This window comes from Drosophila guanche, unplaced genomic scaffold (assembly GCF_900245975.1).
Source record: "Drosophila guanche unplaced genomic scaffold, DGUA_6, whole genome shotgun sequence".
Taxonomy (NCBI): domain Eukaryota; kingdom Metazoa; phylum Arthropoda; class Insecta; order Diptera; family Drosophilidae; genus Drosophila; species Drosophila guanche.
Genome location: NW_022995771.1, coordinates 273,723 through 287,687, shown reverse-complemented (window position 1 = coordinate 287,687; position 13,965 = coordinate 273,723). Strand labels below are relative to the sequence as shown.

General features: G+C 40.1%; 2 long non-coding RNA genes across 2 annotated transcripts; one reads left to right on the top strand and one right to left on the bottom strand.

Annotated features, from left to right (window-relative positions):
• Positions 1-3,779: 3,779 nt before the first annotated feature.
• On the top strand, positions 3,780-4,580 carry LOC117591306. The gene is made up of 2 exons (XR_004574375.1): positions 3,780-4,143; positions 4,195-4,580. It is a non-coding gene; the product is annotated as an uncharacterized LOC117591306 (long non-coding RNA).
• A 1,231-nt stretch (positions 4,581-5,811) lies between these two features.
• LOC117591305 lies at positions 5,812-7,498 on the bottom strand. The gene is made up of 3 exons (XR_004574374.1): positions 7,285-7,498; positions 6,057-6,779; positions 5,812-5,994 (listed from the first exon to the last, which is right to left on the bottom strand). It is a non-coding gene; the product is annotated as an uncharacterized LOC117591305 (long non-coding RNA).
• Positions 7,499-13,965: the final 6,467 nt, after the last annotated feature.

Genomic DNA, 13,965 nt, shown 5'->3' with positions numbered 1-13,965 from the left:
ATACAGTAGTCCGTCCTCTTTGGTAGTTGCATGGTTGTCGCCAGGATCCACGGGATCACCTGCTTATTCATTACGCTCTCTCAGCTCTCAGAGAGGCAAGCGCTAGAGAAAGATAGCAAACGTTTTACGTTCTGCACTCTCCGCTTTTATTGTTTTTGCTGACAGCAAAGTAAACATTTGGAGCGGCATAGCAACAAATATTTTGCAGACATGTTTGTTTCTAAAAAGGATGTAATTGAATAAATATTCAATTACATACACATTTTATTACACATCCGCAATATAATAGTAGTTGCATGCATGAAGAAACTATAAGGAGGTCTCGTCGGCAACACTATACAGAAGGGGCGAGTGAAAAGTACGAGTGAGAGGGCTCTCGCTGCAAGTGTGAGGGCAACGACAATGGATTATGAAGAAAAAATTTCGTCCGCAACCAACCTTCCGCGTCGACAAGCTAACGAGCACTGATCAAAGGCAGAACCAGCGAGTAACTCTGCCACCGACGAGGCCTCCTTATAGTTTCTTTATGGTTGCATGCATATATCATTGTCTTCCGCTTACGTCTTCATTCATAAACAATGAAGAAATTCTTTGCGATTTGTCAAAGCGATCCGTTCGCACGAACTTTGCTCTACTCAGAAATGCCACGTTATTACACTTGGAACGCTACGTCGAAGAAATTTCAACGTCGGAAGCAAGGCGATGCAGTTCCTTGTCATCCAGGTATGCGTTCTACTGATGCTCTTGGTCGTATTGACACAGTTCATCCGAAGAATGATTAATGTTTCTATTTGCGGTTGTTGCTGGTACATGTTCGAGGGCCAACATCATTTGAATCACTGCGAACTGTTAATGGTATCGTGTGCCCCACATTTCGTGCAGCATGTCAAGAGCTAAATTTGCTTGAAAACGATACGAGACAATCGCTGAAGCAATTATTTCTGCATCTCCGAGTCAGATACTCACATTATTTGCTATCATCATTTCTACATGCTTCCCATCGAACCCACTTGACCTGTGGAACAAATACAAAAATAACATGTCCTAAGATATTTTACATAGAATTCGCGTCAGCTCAAGAAATTACAATCTTGAGGTGAATGAGGAGATCCATAACCAGACTTTGCTCTTGATCGAAGATATGTGTTACCTCATGTGCGGCAGTTTGTTAGTTAGGTTAGGAATGCCAGCGCCAGTTCGCGGAATGAATGACGCATTTAATAGAGAATTGGAACGTGAACATGAATATGATCCACATGAACTAATCCAATCAGTTCAAACGAATGTACCTCTGTTGAATCCTAAGCAGAGGGAAGTCTATGATACACTGATTAATGCAATTGATGATGGAAATGGCGGCTTATTTTTTTTTGATGCCCCCGGTGGAACTGGGAAGACATTCCTCATGTCATTGATTTGACCGAACATTAAAAGATCTGCGCAATGACTCGAGATATTTTGGTGGTGCAATGATTTTATTATCTGGCGATTTCCGACAAACACTACCAGTCATTCCAAGATCTACTGCTGCAGACGAAATAAACGCTTGCCTCAAAGCATCAAATCTCTGGCGATATGTAACGAAACTTTAACTGTCTGTAAATATGAGAGTTGCATTGTTGAACGATCTATCTGCAGTAATGGCCGTGTTCCTGTTCACAAATCGAGCGGTTTGATTTCATTTCCTCCAAATTTTCGACAAATTTTTGCCGCTAAAAATAAAGATGTAGAGGACCTCAATCTTTTAATTCAAAATCAAATCGTAGGTACTCTATATTCATTCAAATCTATCGACTGTGTAACAAACGAAGAAGAAGCCACTAATTATCCAACTTTATTTTTAAACTCCTTGGATGTGCTTGGTTTACCACCACACAATTTCAAACTTAAAGTTGGCTCGGTAGTCATCATGCTTAGAAATTTAAACCAACCAAAACTGTGCAATGGAACGCGTTTGGTGATAAGAAAACCGATGAGCAATTCACGCGTCGACTCTTGAAGGAAAATTTAAAGATGAAGTTCTTATTCCAAGGATTCCGATGATCCCAACGGATATGCTCTTTGAGTTTAAACGAATTCAATTCCCGATTCGTCTTGCCATGACAGGGCCAATCCTTGACTATTTGTGGCCTCAATCTAGAAAATGAATGTTTTTCTCATGGTCAATTGTACGTGGCATGCTCACGTGTCGGCAAACCATCCGCTTTATTTTTTCTTGCGCCTGACCAAAAAACAAAGAATGTCGTTTACCACAAAGTGCTTGAATGAAAATCCTATTACCATCGCAGTGGATCATTGCAACCTATAGAAGATGCACAGCATAAATTCTTGCAATATGGGCAATATGGAAGAACAACTTGACAGGCGTCAAGGGCTCAGCACAGCTACGAAGAGAGCAATTCTCTAAGATCTACAGCAAACGCTTCATGAACATCATGCATTGGTCAGGCTGTTCAAGACTGCTTTAGAGCGCATGCCAAGTGATTGCAATTCGTTCAATTAATTACATTTGTAAATATGTCACGAAAGGGAGCGATATGGCGGTTTTTGGTATCCAAACATCAAAAACCAACGATGAAATCACGCGCTATCAAGTTGGTACTTTTTTGTTTCTATCTATATAAACATATTATTTTGTATCATTGTTTTACGTTCATCAAAGCCTAAATTAGTTCAGCTAAAAAGAAACACGACATTCATTGACTCTTAGGCGGTGCGAAGTTCGCCGGGTCAGCTAGTATACATATGTATATTTGTACTTAAAATTTGATATTTAGTAGAATCACGCACACACGACCAAAATCTTCCTGGCTACAGTGTTTCCAACAGCGATATCCATTCTATTATCTTCTCCTCGTCAATATTGTCCGCTTCTTATACGTCCCTTCTGTTTTTCATTTTTATATCCGGTACTCGAAGAGTAAATAGGGTGTATTGTATTTGTGTGATTAACTGTAGTATGTAACGCACCGAAGGAAATGTTTCCGACCCCATACAGTATGTATATTCTTGATCAGCATCAATAGCCGAGTCGATTGAGCCATGTCTGTCTGTCCGTCCGTGTTGTTGAGCGCCTGGATCTCAGAGACCATAAAAGCTAGAGCCACCAAATTTTGCATCCTGACTTCTGTATGCTCACACTGTTACAAGTGTATTTCAAAAATGAGCCCCGCCCCGCAAAAGGGCGAAAACCTCCCAAACCTACAATTTTGAAGATAAAAGAAAACTAAAAACTCCATTCCGTAGGGAATGACCATAAATCATTATTATAGCCACAATGAAGAAATTAATTTTGCGGTGTCTGCACCCACCCTGTCAAGCAGCTTTTTTTGTTTTTTTCACATTCTCTTATTCACACTCAGCTTCGTGTAGTCAGCGGCCTCTGCCTCTGCCTCGAGTCTGCAGTGTGTGGGTCTAGGGAAGGGGGCGAGCTTAATCAGCGTGTTGGTGTGAGAAGTGTTATAGATGTAGATGACAGATGAAAAAATTTAAAATTTGACATATAACCGCTAAGATACAGATGTAGTACTGAGTGCCGGGTATAAAAGTTGTGACGCGTAAGAAGCGTCTTACACGTCTCTCCTCGTTTTTACTGTATTCACTGTACCTACATATACCAACGTAGCTATTATGACACAATAGTCAACTATAAAATTAGAGGTTAATAGATGCATCTTTATAATGGGTATGTTAGGTTTGTGAAACCAAGATCTAGAGAAACCGAATTTAGAATCCAGAATGTTATGATATTAGTTATATAAGCTATAAGTGTTACGAAAATCTGTGGCATCCACAATTATGAAGATACGAGAAAGAGAATGCCCATATCTACCATTGCAGAACCTGGATCAGATTGGATCGTTATTATGGCCAGAATGAAGAAATTAATCAGCGATGACATTTATTTTTCTCTCGCTTGCACTCTGCCTGTGTTCTGCTGAGCCTATACAGGCCTCCCCATCGTTTTTTCAATCGACATGCGCACAGGTGATGGTCTGCTGCTAGTGTTTTAATCGCTGGCTGGCTGTCTGAGAAGACACACAACCAGAACCTCCGCTTGAACCAAGCTGCAGTAGCCCGGGAGCCTGAAGAAATTACTGCTGTTTAGCTCGTCGCGGTAGACGGCCCCTCCCACGCGGCCGGGTAAGTTTGATCCATCATTATATACATTATATACATGTACAACGTTACAAGGTTAAGCGTGATGGACACCTGGAAAGGCGTAGAGAGGTGATCCATCGGAATACAGTAGTCCGTCCATATTGGTAGTTGCATGGTTGACGCCAGGATCCACGGGTGCCCAACCGTGTATGTTTTCCCCATGTCACGAAGTAAGCCCGAAGGCTTTTCTGCAGGTATAGAGGCTACTGCGCCACACGAAACATAGACAATATATAAATATAATATACGCATCCATACATAAGCGTAATTAGAAGAGACTAAACCTTAGATCCTTATAGTAATGACACAAAAACACATTTTACATCTTATCTACTTATGTCATCGCCATCTACATCACTTCCCCCTCCCCTAGAACTGCACACTACACGAAACAGTGTGGAATGGGAGAATGTGCAAAACAAAAAAATAAGCTGCTGGACGGGGTGGACGCAGCCACTGAACATTAATTTCGTCATTCTGGCTATAATAATGATCCAATCGGATCGCAATTCGGTGATCTGATAGATATAATTATTCACTACGGAATGGCGTTTTTAGATTTCTCTGATCTTCAAAAATGTGGATACCCTAATAATGTCGTGTGTCAAGCTTTAGCCGCTCTTAAACGATATTCAAGGTTGAGCGCTCTTATCTTTATTACACCCAAGCAAAGTGGCGAACTACGGACAGTGGGAAACATAAACGACATTCGAATGATTGCACAGTTCGGAGCTGCTAACGCTGCTGCTAAGGTTCGTGAAAATACGTATGTAGGATTAATTTGGTGCCTCTAGTTTTTATAGTCTCTGAGAACTAGCCGACAAACAAGACGGACAGACAGATATGGCTCTATCGACTCGGATATTGATTCTGATGAAGTATATATATACTTTATTAGGTCGGAAAAGTTTCCTTCTTTGCGTGAAGCCTAGGACTCAGATCCGAAATAACATTTACTAGCAAACTGTGCACTATACTTTGTGAGCGGAAGAGTGTGGCCAGAGGTGAAAGGCGCATTCCGTTCGGTTACACTGGGCAGTGTTTTGCTTTTTTTACTTTTTGAAACTATGTGAAAAGTGAATAGAAGGTAATTAAAATAATGAAATTAAAATCGATCCGTTCAGGAAATTTATTTTAATGGAATTGGTTTCTCTTGCATTGGCGGTGGAGGAGGCCAATCAACGGAAAAAGCGCCGACAACATTGAGTAGACCCATATATGCAGGAAAGAAACCAGGAGGGTCGTTTGTTTATACATATGTATGAGTATTCTAGGAATGGAATATGAGTATGGATTCCCATTTAACAGTACCCTTTACTCCGTAATTGCACCGTTTGCAAACGTTTTTGGATCTGAGTACTAGGCTGAAACACTAACCATGCAGTACCCTGCAGTACGGGTCATCGATGTGTAAGCGACGACATATCGTCATTTATCCATCTGACAAAAGCGATGACTTTTCATACAAAAATCTGATGTAGTTAACACGGAGATGTCCTAGGAGCATAAGTGATGACGAGACTCGTCGAGAGCACACCCATTTATAAGAGATGAGTTTACCTAAAATATAATGCATTAATAAGTGCTGAATTTTCCTAAAAAATAATGCATAAATAAGTGATGAATTTCTCCAAAAAGTAATGCATTAATAGGTAAAGATTTTTCTGAAAAAAAAAAACTTGTGCAAATTGAGTATAAAACTTTTTTATTTCCTTTTAATTATAAAATTTACATTTCGTTTTGTTCTGTGTTTTTTTCACAGAACCTTTTAGTTAAGCTGCTGTTCGTATTTCCCAAATTGTTATTTTTTCGTGCTCTTTTTCTGAATCACCTCTGAAATTAAGTGAATTAATTAATATATACTTGTTTTTGTTTGCTTATTTGCTTAAACTTACTTTCAAAATCCTTCCAGGATGAGACCGTCTCAAAAATGTTCTGTATTTTGTTGATATGGTCATCCAAAAAAAAAAGACAAAACTCCCGTCAAAATGTGTACCTGTTCGACTTTAGGATTGGTTTTTCGGTTTTTGTTGATGGACCGTTTGCAAATTGAAATTTTGTGTAAAACGCATACATTTAAGATACAATTTAATACAATTATTTAACTGAAACACTGAACACCAGGTAAAAAATAATGCATTATGTATTTTCATATGAATACATTTGACCAAAAAACAGCGAAAATTCACTGCACAATTGTAATTACGTCGTCATCGATGTTTTCTGGTACTGTGGGGTATACTAGATCGGACACAAGAGTGCAGCCAATGATACACAAGTTTTCCTTGTTATTTATTAGCGCTCCAAACCGGGTTTTTCTTGATTTGCACGGACACTGCACGTAATGTATGTGTTGGTGCGTTGACTTCCCACCCAGTCGTTCCTTGTTGCTTCCAAACAGTACTTCTGTATCGCTCCCTCTTTCACTAAGCATGCGTACGATATGCGTTACGTTTTCGCTTCAATTTTACAGGGGGTAAAACACGCCAGAATCCTTCCTTTTTAGAAGTGGTGGTTGTTGTAATTTAGACTTCGTAAAACGCCCGGGTTTCCCTTCCAGAATAGTTTCCGAAAGAAGCCTTACAGAAAACATCTTTGGCATGCATCTAGATGCGTTCCTTAGGAATATATGGAGCATACATATAAAAATATAACATAAGTTCACAAAAATATTAATTTTCTAATTCACTGCGTTTATGAAATTAGATTAAAACGAGAAGGGACGTTTGAGACGCTTCTTAAGCGTCGCAGCTTTTATACCCGGTACTCAGTACTACATCTGTATCTTAGCGGTTTTTGTCTAATTTAATATTTTTTCTTCCTCTGTCATCTACATCTACATCTATATCTCCTTTATCTCGCCCGACATACAAGACGGACAGACGGACAGACAGACATGACTCTATCGACTCTGCTATTGATGCTGATGAAGAGTATATATACTTGATCGGGTCGGAAACGCTTCCTTCTGTGCGTTACATACAACTGGTATTCTCACAAATACAATGTACCCTATTTACTCTTCGAGTACCGGGTATAACCATCTTTTACAATTGTTTAAAAAAATAGAAGGGACGTGTGCGACGCTTCCTACGCGTCACAACTTTTATACACGGTACTCACCTTAGCGGTTTTTTCCAACTTTAAATTTTTTCTTCGTCTGTCATACATTTACTTCTACATAACTTTTAGCTCTCCCCCCTCCCCAAGAGCGGCACACTGGGCGAAGCTGAGTGTGGGATGAGCGAATGTGAAAAAACATAAAAAGCTGCTGGACGGGGTGGGTTTAGCCACTGCAAATTAATTTCTTCATTCTGGCTATAATAATGATCCAATATGATCCGAATTCGGTGATCTGATAGATATGGTCATTTCCTACGGAATGGCGTTTTCTTGTATCTTCAAAAGATCTAGGCGCTCAACTAGTCGGACGGACAGACATGACTCAATCGACATGACATGACTACTTTTTAAGGTTTTAAGATGTGCAGTGCCCACGTATCTTGTAATTTTAATTTGTGAAAAATGTATGAATAAGTGAAATATAAGCGATGAAACCTCTAATTTACCAAGTAAGTATTGGCAGACTATTTTGGCAAATCGACTGCATCTAAAGAATATAAAAGAAGCAATGTATTAATTTTTATTTACATATACATACATATCTCGTTGAAAATTCACATAAGTACATTTGTACATATTAACGTAACCTCAACGATATATGCGCAGAAATTAAAAGAAGTAAAACAAAATGTAGGTATATACAAGTTAACACTCCCCACCAACGGCAGCGTATCGGCAATGTTCTTACTTTGTAAGAATGCTGATACAGCGCTGGAGTGGACGGGCATCGAGTTGAACTGGCATCATATTTCGTCCGTTGCATAAACATCCGCCAAGAACGTCTGCACGTGGAGCTGACGCGACGGAATCGGAGAGCGCTGGCGGGCAGCGCTGCTCAAGCGATGGAGCCGTCCGCGGCGTACCAATTTATAATTCATACTTTTGTACTTTAGTTTTACACTCATATTCAACCGAGCCTGTAGTGCCGGCAATAAATACTTGAACACTAAATTCGTCTCTCAATTCCGTTGGCCGAAGCCACGGTACCTTGGAGAAATATAATAATTGGCGCCCAAAGGGGTTAAAAATTAAAAACCAAAACTAAAACAGTTCGTTTAAGTGCATTCTTCGCTCTCGCGCTGTTTCGATCCATTAAAAAAAAAAGTTGCGCAAATTCGAATTTGATTTTTTTTACATGTACCGGAGAACGTGACACGAAAGAGATAACAAGTCACAACTTTTATACCCGGCACTCAGGACTACATCTAGATGTAGAAGACATCGCCAACCACTAGATATCGTTCACATTACAGAACATGTAGTAAAAAGCCTACTAAATAAAATGCATCAAAAAAATTGGATCAGTTAATATTTTCCAATTTATGAGATATTTAAAACAGCAATATTATTGGTACATTCTTGGACCGATAGGTTTCACAGCAAATTGTTCGAAAGTGGCGCCATCTATGAAAATTTCTTGTACGCAACTTTGATGGTCACTCTTTTTCTAATACAGAGGTTTAAAAACCGAGTCTTGGTTAAAAGTCGGAAGAGTCAACGCCAGGGGGAGGGCAGAGGCAGGGGCCGAGTGAAGCAGAAGCAGAGTGTGAATGAGAGAATGTAAAATAAGCAACAAAAGCTGCGGGACAGGGTGGGTTTAGCCACTGGAAATTAATTTCCCCATTGTGGCTATAGTAATGATCCGATCGGATCCCAATGTGGTGATCTGATAGATATGGCCATTTCCTACGGACTGGCGTTTTTAGTTTTCTTTTATCTTCAAAACTGTAGATTTGGGAGGTTTTCGCCTTTTCAGTGTGAGCATATAGCAGTCTGGATGCAAAATTTGGTGGCTCTAGCTCTTATAGTCTCTGAGAACTAGCCGACAAACAAGACGGACAAACGGACAGACAGACATGGCTCTATCGACTCGGCTATTGATGCTGATCAAGAATATATATACTTTATGGGGTCGGAAACGCTTCCTTCTGTGCGTTACATACAACCTTTATTCGCACAAATACAATATACAAAATACCCTATTTACTCTTTGAGTACCGGGTATAAAAAAATAAGAAAATAAGCTGAAGGGCATCCCTCGCTGCCTCGCTGCCCTCGCCTCAAAAGAAAAAAATTCGAATACAACAAACCGACGCTTACCGTGGACCAGCGCTCAACCGGTCGAAAACATTAATTAATTTTATTTAAACAACGCAGCAGCCAGAAGAAAAATACAGAATGTAAGTGAATTGTTCTGAATGTTTATTATGTCAGCCCATAAAAAGCCCCCGTGTACAGAGAAATATATTTATATTAAATAAAAGTAAAAAAAAATATATAAGATACAAATATCGCGGAGCCTCCAAATAGTTCCTTTCCCACATATTTCCAAACAGTGAGAAATTAAACTAGAAGGGACGTGTGAGACGCTTCTTACGCGTCACAACTTTTATACCCGGCACTCTGGACTACATCTAGATGTAGAAGACACCGTCAACCACTAGATATTGTTCACATTGCAGAACACGTAGTAAAAGCCTACTAAATAAAATGCATCAAACAAATTGGATCAGTTAATATTTTCCAATTTATGAGATATTTAAAACAGCAATAAAATTGGTACATTCTTGGACCGATGGGTTTCACAGCAAATTTTTAGAAAGTGGCGCCATCTATGAAAATTTCTTGTACGCAACTTTGATGGTCCAATGGTCTGCACATTCTGTGCAATAATGACCGATAGGTTTCACAGCAAATTTTTCGAAAGTGGCACCATCTATGAAAATTTCTTGTACGCAACTTTGATGGTCCAATGGTCTGCACACTCTGTGCAATAATACAGAGCGTTAAAACCCGAGCCTTGGTTAAAAGTCGGAAGAGTCAACGCCAGGGGGAGGGCAGAGGCAGGGGCCGAGTGAAGCAGAAGCAGAGTGTGAATGAGAGAATGTAAAATAAGCAACAAAAGCTGCGGGACAGGGTGGGTTTAGCCACTGGAAATTAATTTCCCCATTCTGGCTATAGTAATGATCCGATCGGATCCCAATGTGGTGATCTGATAGATATGGCCATTTCCTACGGACTGGCGTTTTTAGTTTTCTTTTATCTTCAAAACTGTAGATTTGGGAGGTTTTCGCCTTTTCAGTGTGAGCATATAGCAGTCTGGATGCAAAATTTGGTGGCTCTAGCTCTTATAGTCTCTGAGAACTAGCCGACAAACAAGACGGACAAACGGACAGACAGACATGGCTCTATCGACTCGGCTATTGATGCTGATCAAGAATATATATACTTTATGGGGTCGGAAACGCTTCCTTCTGTGCGTTACATACAACCTTTATTCGCACAAATACAATATACAAAATACCCTATTTACTCTTCGAGTACCGGGTATAAAAAAATAATAAGAAAATAAGCTGAAGGGCATCCCTCGCTGCCTCCAAGAAGATCTACAAGGAAAAAAAAAGGCTGAAGGGCCCACCCTCGCCTCAAAAGAAAAAATTCTAATACAACAAACCGACGCTTACCGTGGACCAGCGCTCAACCGGTCGAAAACATTAATTAATTTTATTTAAACAACGCAGCAGCCAGAAGAAAAATACAGAATGTAAGTGAATTGTTCTGAATGTTTATTATGTCAGCCCATAAAAAGCCCCCGTGTACAGAGAAATATATTTATATTAAATAAAAGTAAAAAAATATATATAAGATACAAATATCGCGGAGCCTCCAAATAGTTCCTTTCCCACATATTTCCAAACAGTGAGAAATTAAACTAGAAGGGACGTGTGAGACGCTTCTTACGCGTCACAACTTTTATACCCGGCACTCTGGACTACATCTAGATGTAGAAGACACCGTCAACCACTAGATATCGTTCACATTGCAGAACACGTAGTAAAAGCCTACTAAATAAAATGCATCAAACAAATTGGATCAGTTAATATTTTCCAATTTATGAGATATTTAAAACAGCAATAAAATTGGACCGATGGGTTTCACAGCAAATTTTTCGAAAGTGGCGCCATCTATGAAAATTTCTTGTACGCAACTTTGATGGTCCAATGGTCTGCACATTCTGTGCAATAATGACCGATAGGTTTCACAGCAAATTTTTCGAAAGTGGCACCATCTATGAAAATTTCGTGTACGCAACTTTGATGCTCCAATGGTCTGCACATTCTGTGCAATAATACAGAGCGTTAAAAACCGAGCCTTGGTTAAAAGTCGGAAGAGTCAACGCCAGGGAGAGGGCAGAGGCAGGGGCCGAGTGAAGCAGAAGCAGAGTGTGAATGAGAGAATATAAAATAAGCAACAAAAGCTGCGGGACAGGGTGGGTTTAGCCACTGGAAATTAATATCTCCATTGTGGCTATAATAATGATCCGATCGGATCCCAATTTGGTGATCTGTTAGATATGGCCATTTCCTACGGAATGGCGTTTTTAGTTTTCTTTTATCTTCAAAACTGTAGATTTGGGAGGTTTTCGCCCTTTTGCGGGGGCGGAAGGGGGCTTGGCTCATTTTTTAAATACACTGGTTTCAGTGTGAGCATATAGCAGTCTGGATGCAAAATTTGGTTTCTCTAGCTCTTATAGTCTCTGAAAACTAGCCGACAAACAAGACGGACAGACAGACATGGCTCTATCGACTCGTCTATTGATGCTTATCAAGAATATATATACTTTATGGGGTCGGAAACGCTTCCTTCTGTGCGTTACATACAACCTTTATTCCCCAAATACAATATATCCTATTTACTCTTCGAGTACCGGGTATAAAAATGGAAAAATAAATGCATTGAAGCAGGACCCTCCTTTTGTTGGGATTGGAGGCTCTTGTCGTAGCGGTGGAGGAGGGCAATCAATCCCGACATCGTTGAGTAAACCTATATCTGAGGGAAAGAAACATAAAGGGTCGTTTTTCTATACATGTGAGTATTACAACTTATATACATTGTGCATATGTATGGGAACAAATCTAACAATTCCCTTTGGACATTCCGCAGTTAGAAAATATGATGGAGACGACATTAGTATTCTTTGAGAATTTGCATATGTCTACGAATAACTTCTGCAGCCTTCTTGGATTATTGGAGCAGCAGCGCCGTGACAAGGAATATTTTCGCCCAGGGCGAAGTTGTAAAACGTCTCCTTCGCCCCATCCCCTCCCTCCTTTCGGCAAGACCCTGTGGAGAAGTACATGGAACCAACAGGAAAACAGCTTAAAACATTTTGTTAACAGCCCAGCCGGGTAGGTGTCTTAACATAATAGAGCTCGAAGCGCTCGAAAAAATTAAAAAAATTAAAAATGGAAATAAATGTAATACATGCTAGTTCATGTATAGGAATTGTTTCTTTTTATACCCGGTACTCGAAGAGTAAATAGGGTATATTGTATTTGTGCGAATAACAGTTGTATGTAACGCACCGAAGGAAGCGTTTCCGACCCCATAAAGTATATATATTCTTGATCAGCATCAATAGCCGAGTCGATAGAGCCATGTCTGTCTGTCTGCTAGTTTTCAGAGACTATAAGAGCTAGAGCCACCAAATTTTGGCTCCAGACTGATGTATGCTCACAGTGTAAACCAGTGTATTTCAAAAAGGAGCCCCGCGTCCTTCTGCCACCGCAAAAGGGCGAAAACCTCCTAAACCTACAATTTTGAAGATAAAAGAAAACTAAAAACGCCATTCCTTAGGGAATGGTCTAATGAATGCTCTTGGTGTTAAACTAGACTCCCAAGTTTGCTGAAATGGTAAATAAAGCCATGGGTGTGCTTGGGTTTATAAAGAGGTGGTCAAATGAATTTGATGACCCCTATATAACGAAGGCTCTCTGTATATCGGTTGTTTGTCCGATTTTAAAATACGGCTCATGTGTATAGTGCGTACAGTATGACATACATAAGATCTGTATTGAATCAGTGCAGAACAACGTTTTGCCCTCTGGGTGGCTTCAACTGGGATGTAACTGTGAGACTGCCATCCTACCATTGTAGAGTACTTTTAATAAACCTTTCATCCTCAATGAGTTGTAGAAAAATGCACAACTTCGACACACTAGCAACTTTATTCCTTTGTTCCTTCCCTTCCTCGTCTTAAATCAACAATTCCTCTCCTAAAGTTAGTTTTATTTTGTTTTTTATACCCGGTACTAGAAGATTAAATAGGGTATTTTTTATTTGTGCACAAAAGTGGATGTATGTAACGCACAGAAGAACGCACGACCCCATAAAGTAGATATATTCTTGATAAGCATCAATAGCCGAGTCGATAGAGCCATGTCTGTCTGTCCGTCTGTCCGTCTTGTTTGTCGGCTAATTCTCAGAGACTATAAGAGCTAGAGCCCCCAAATTTTGGCTCCGGACTGCTGTATGCTCACACTGAAACCAGTGTATTTAAAAAATTAGCCCCGCCCCTTTCCGACCCCGCAAAAGGGCGAAAACCTCCCAAAGCTACAGTTTTGAAGATAAAAGAAAACTAAAAGATCACCAGATCGCCAGATCAGATCACCATTGGGATCCGATCGGATCATTATTATAGCCACAATGGAGAAATTCATTTCCAGTGGCTAAACCCACCCTGTCCCGCAGCTTTTGTTGTTCTTTTTACATTCTCTCATTCACACTCTGCTTCTGCTCCTGCTTCACTCGGACCCTGCCTCTGTCCTCCCCCTGCCACTGACTCTTCCAACTTTTAACCCACCCCGTCCCGCATTTGTTTGTTTTTTGTGTGCGGGCGCT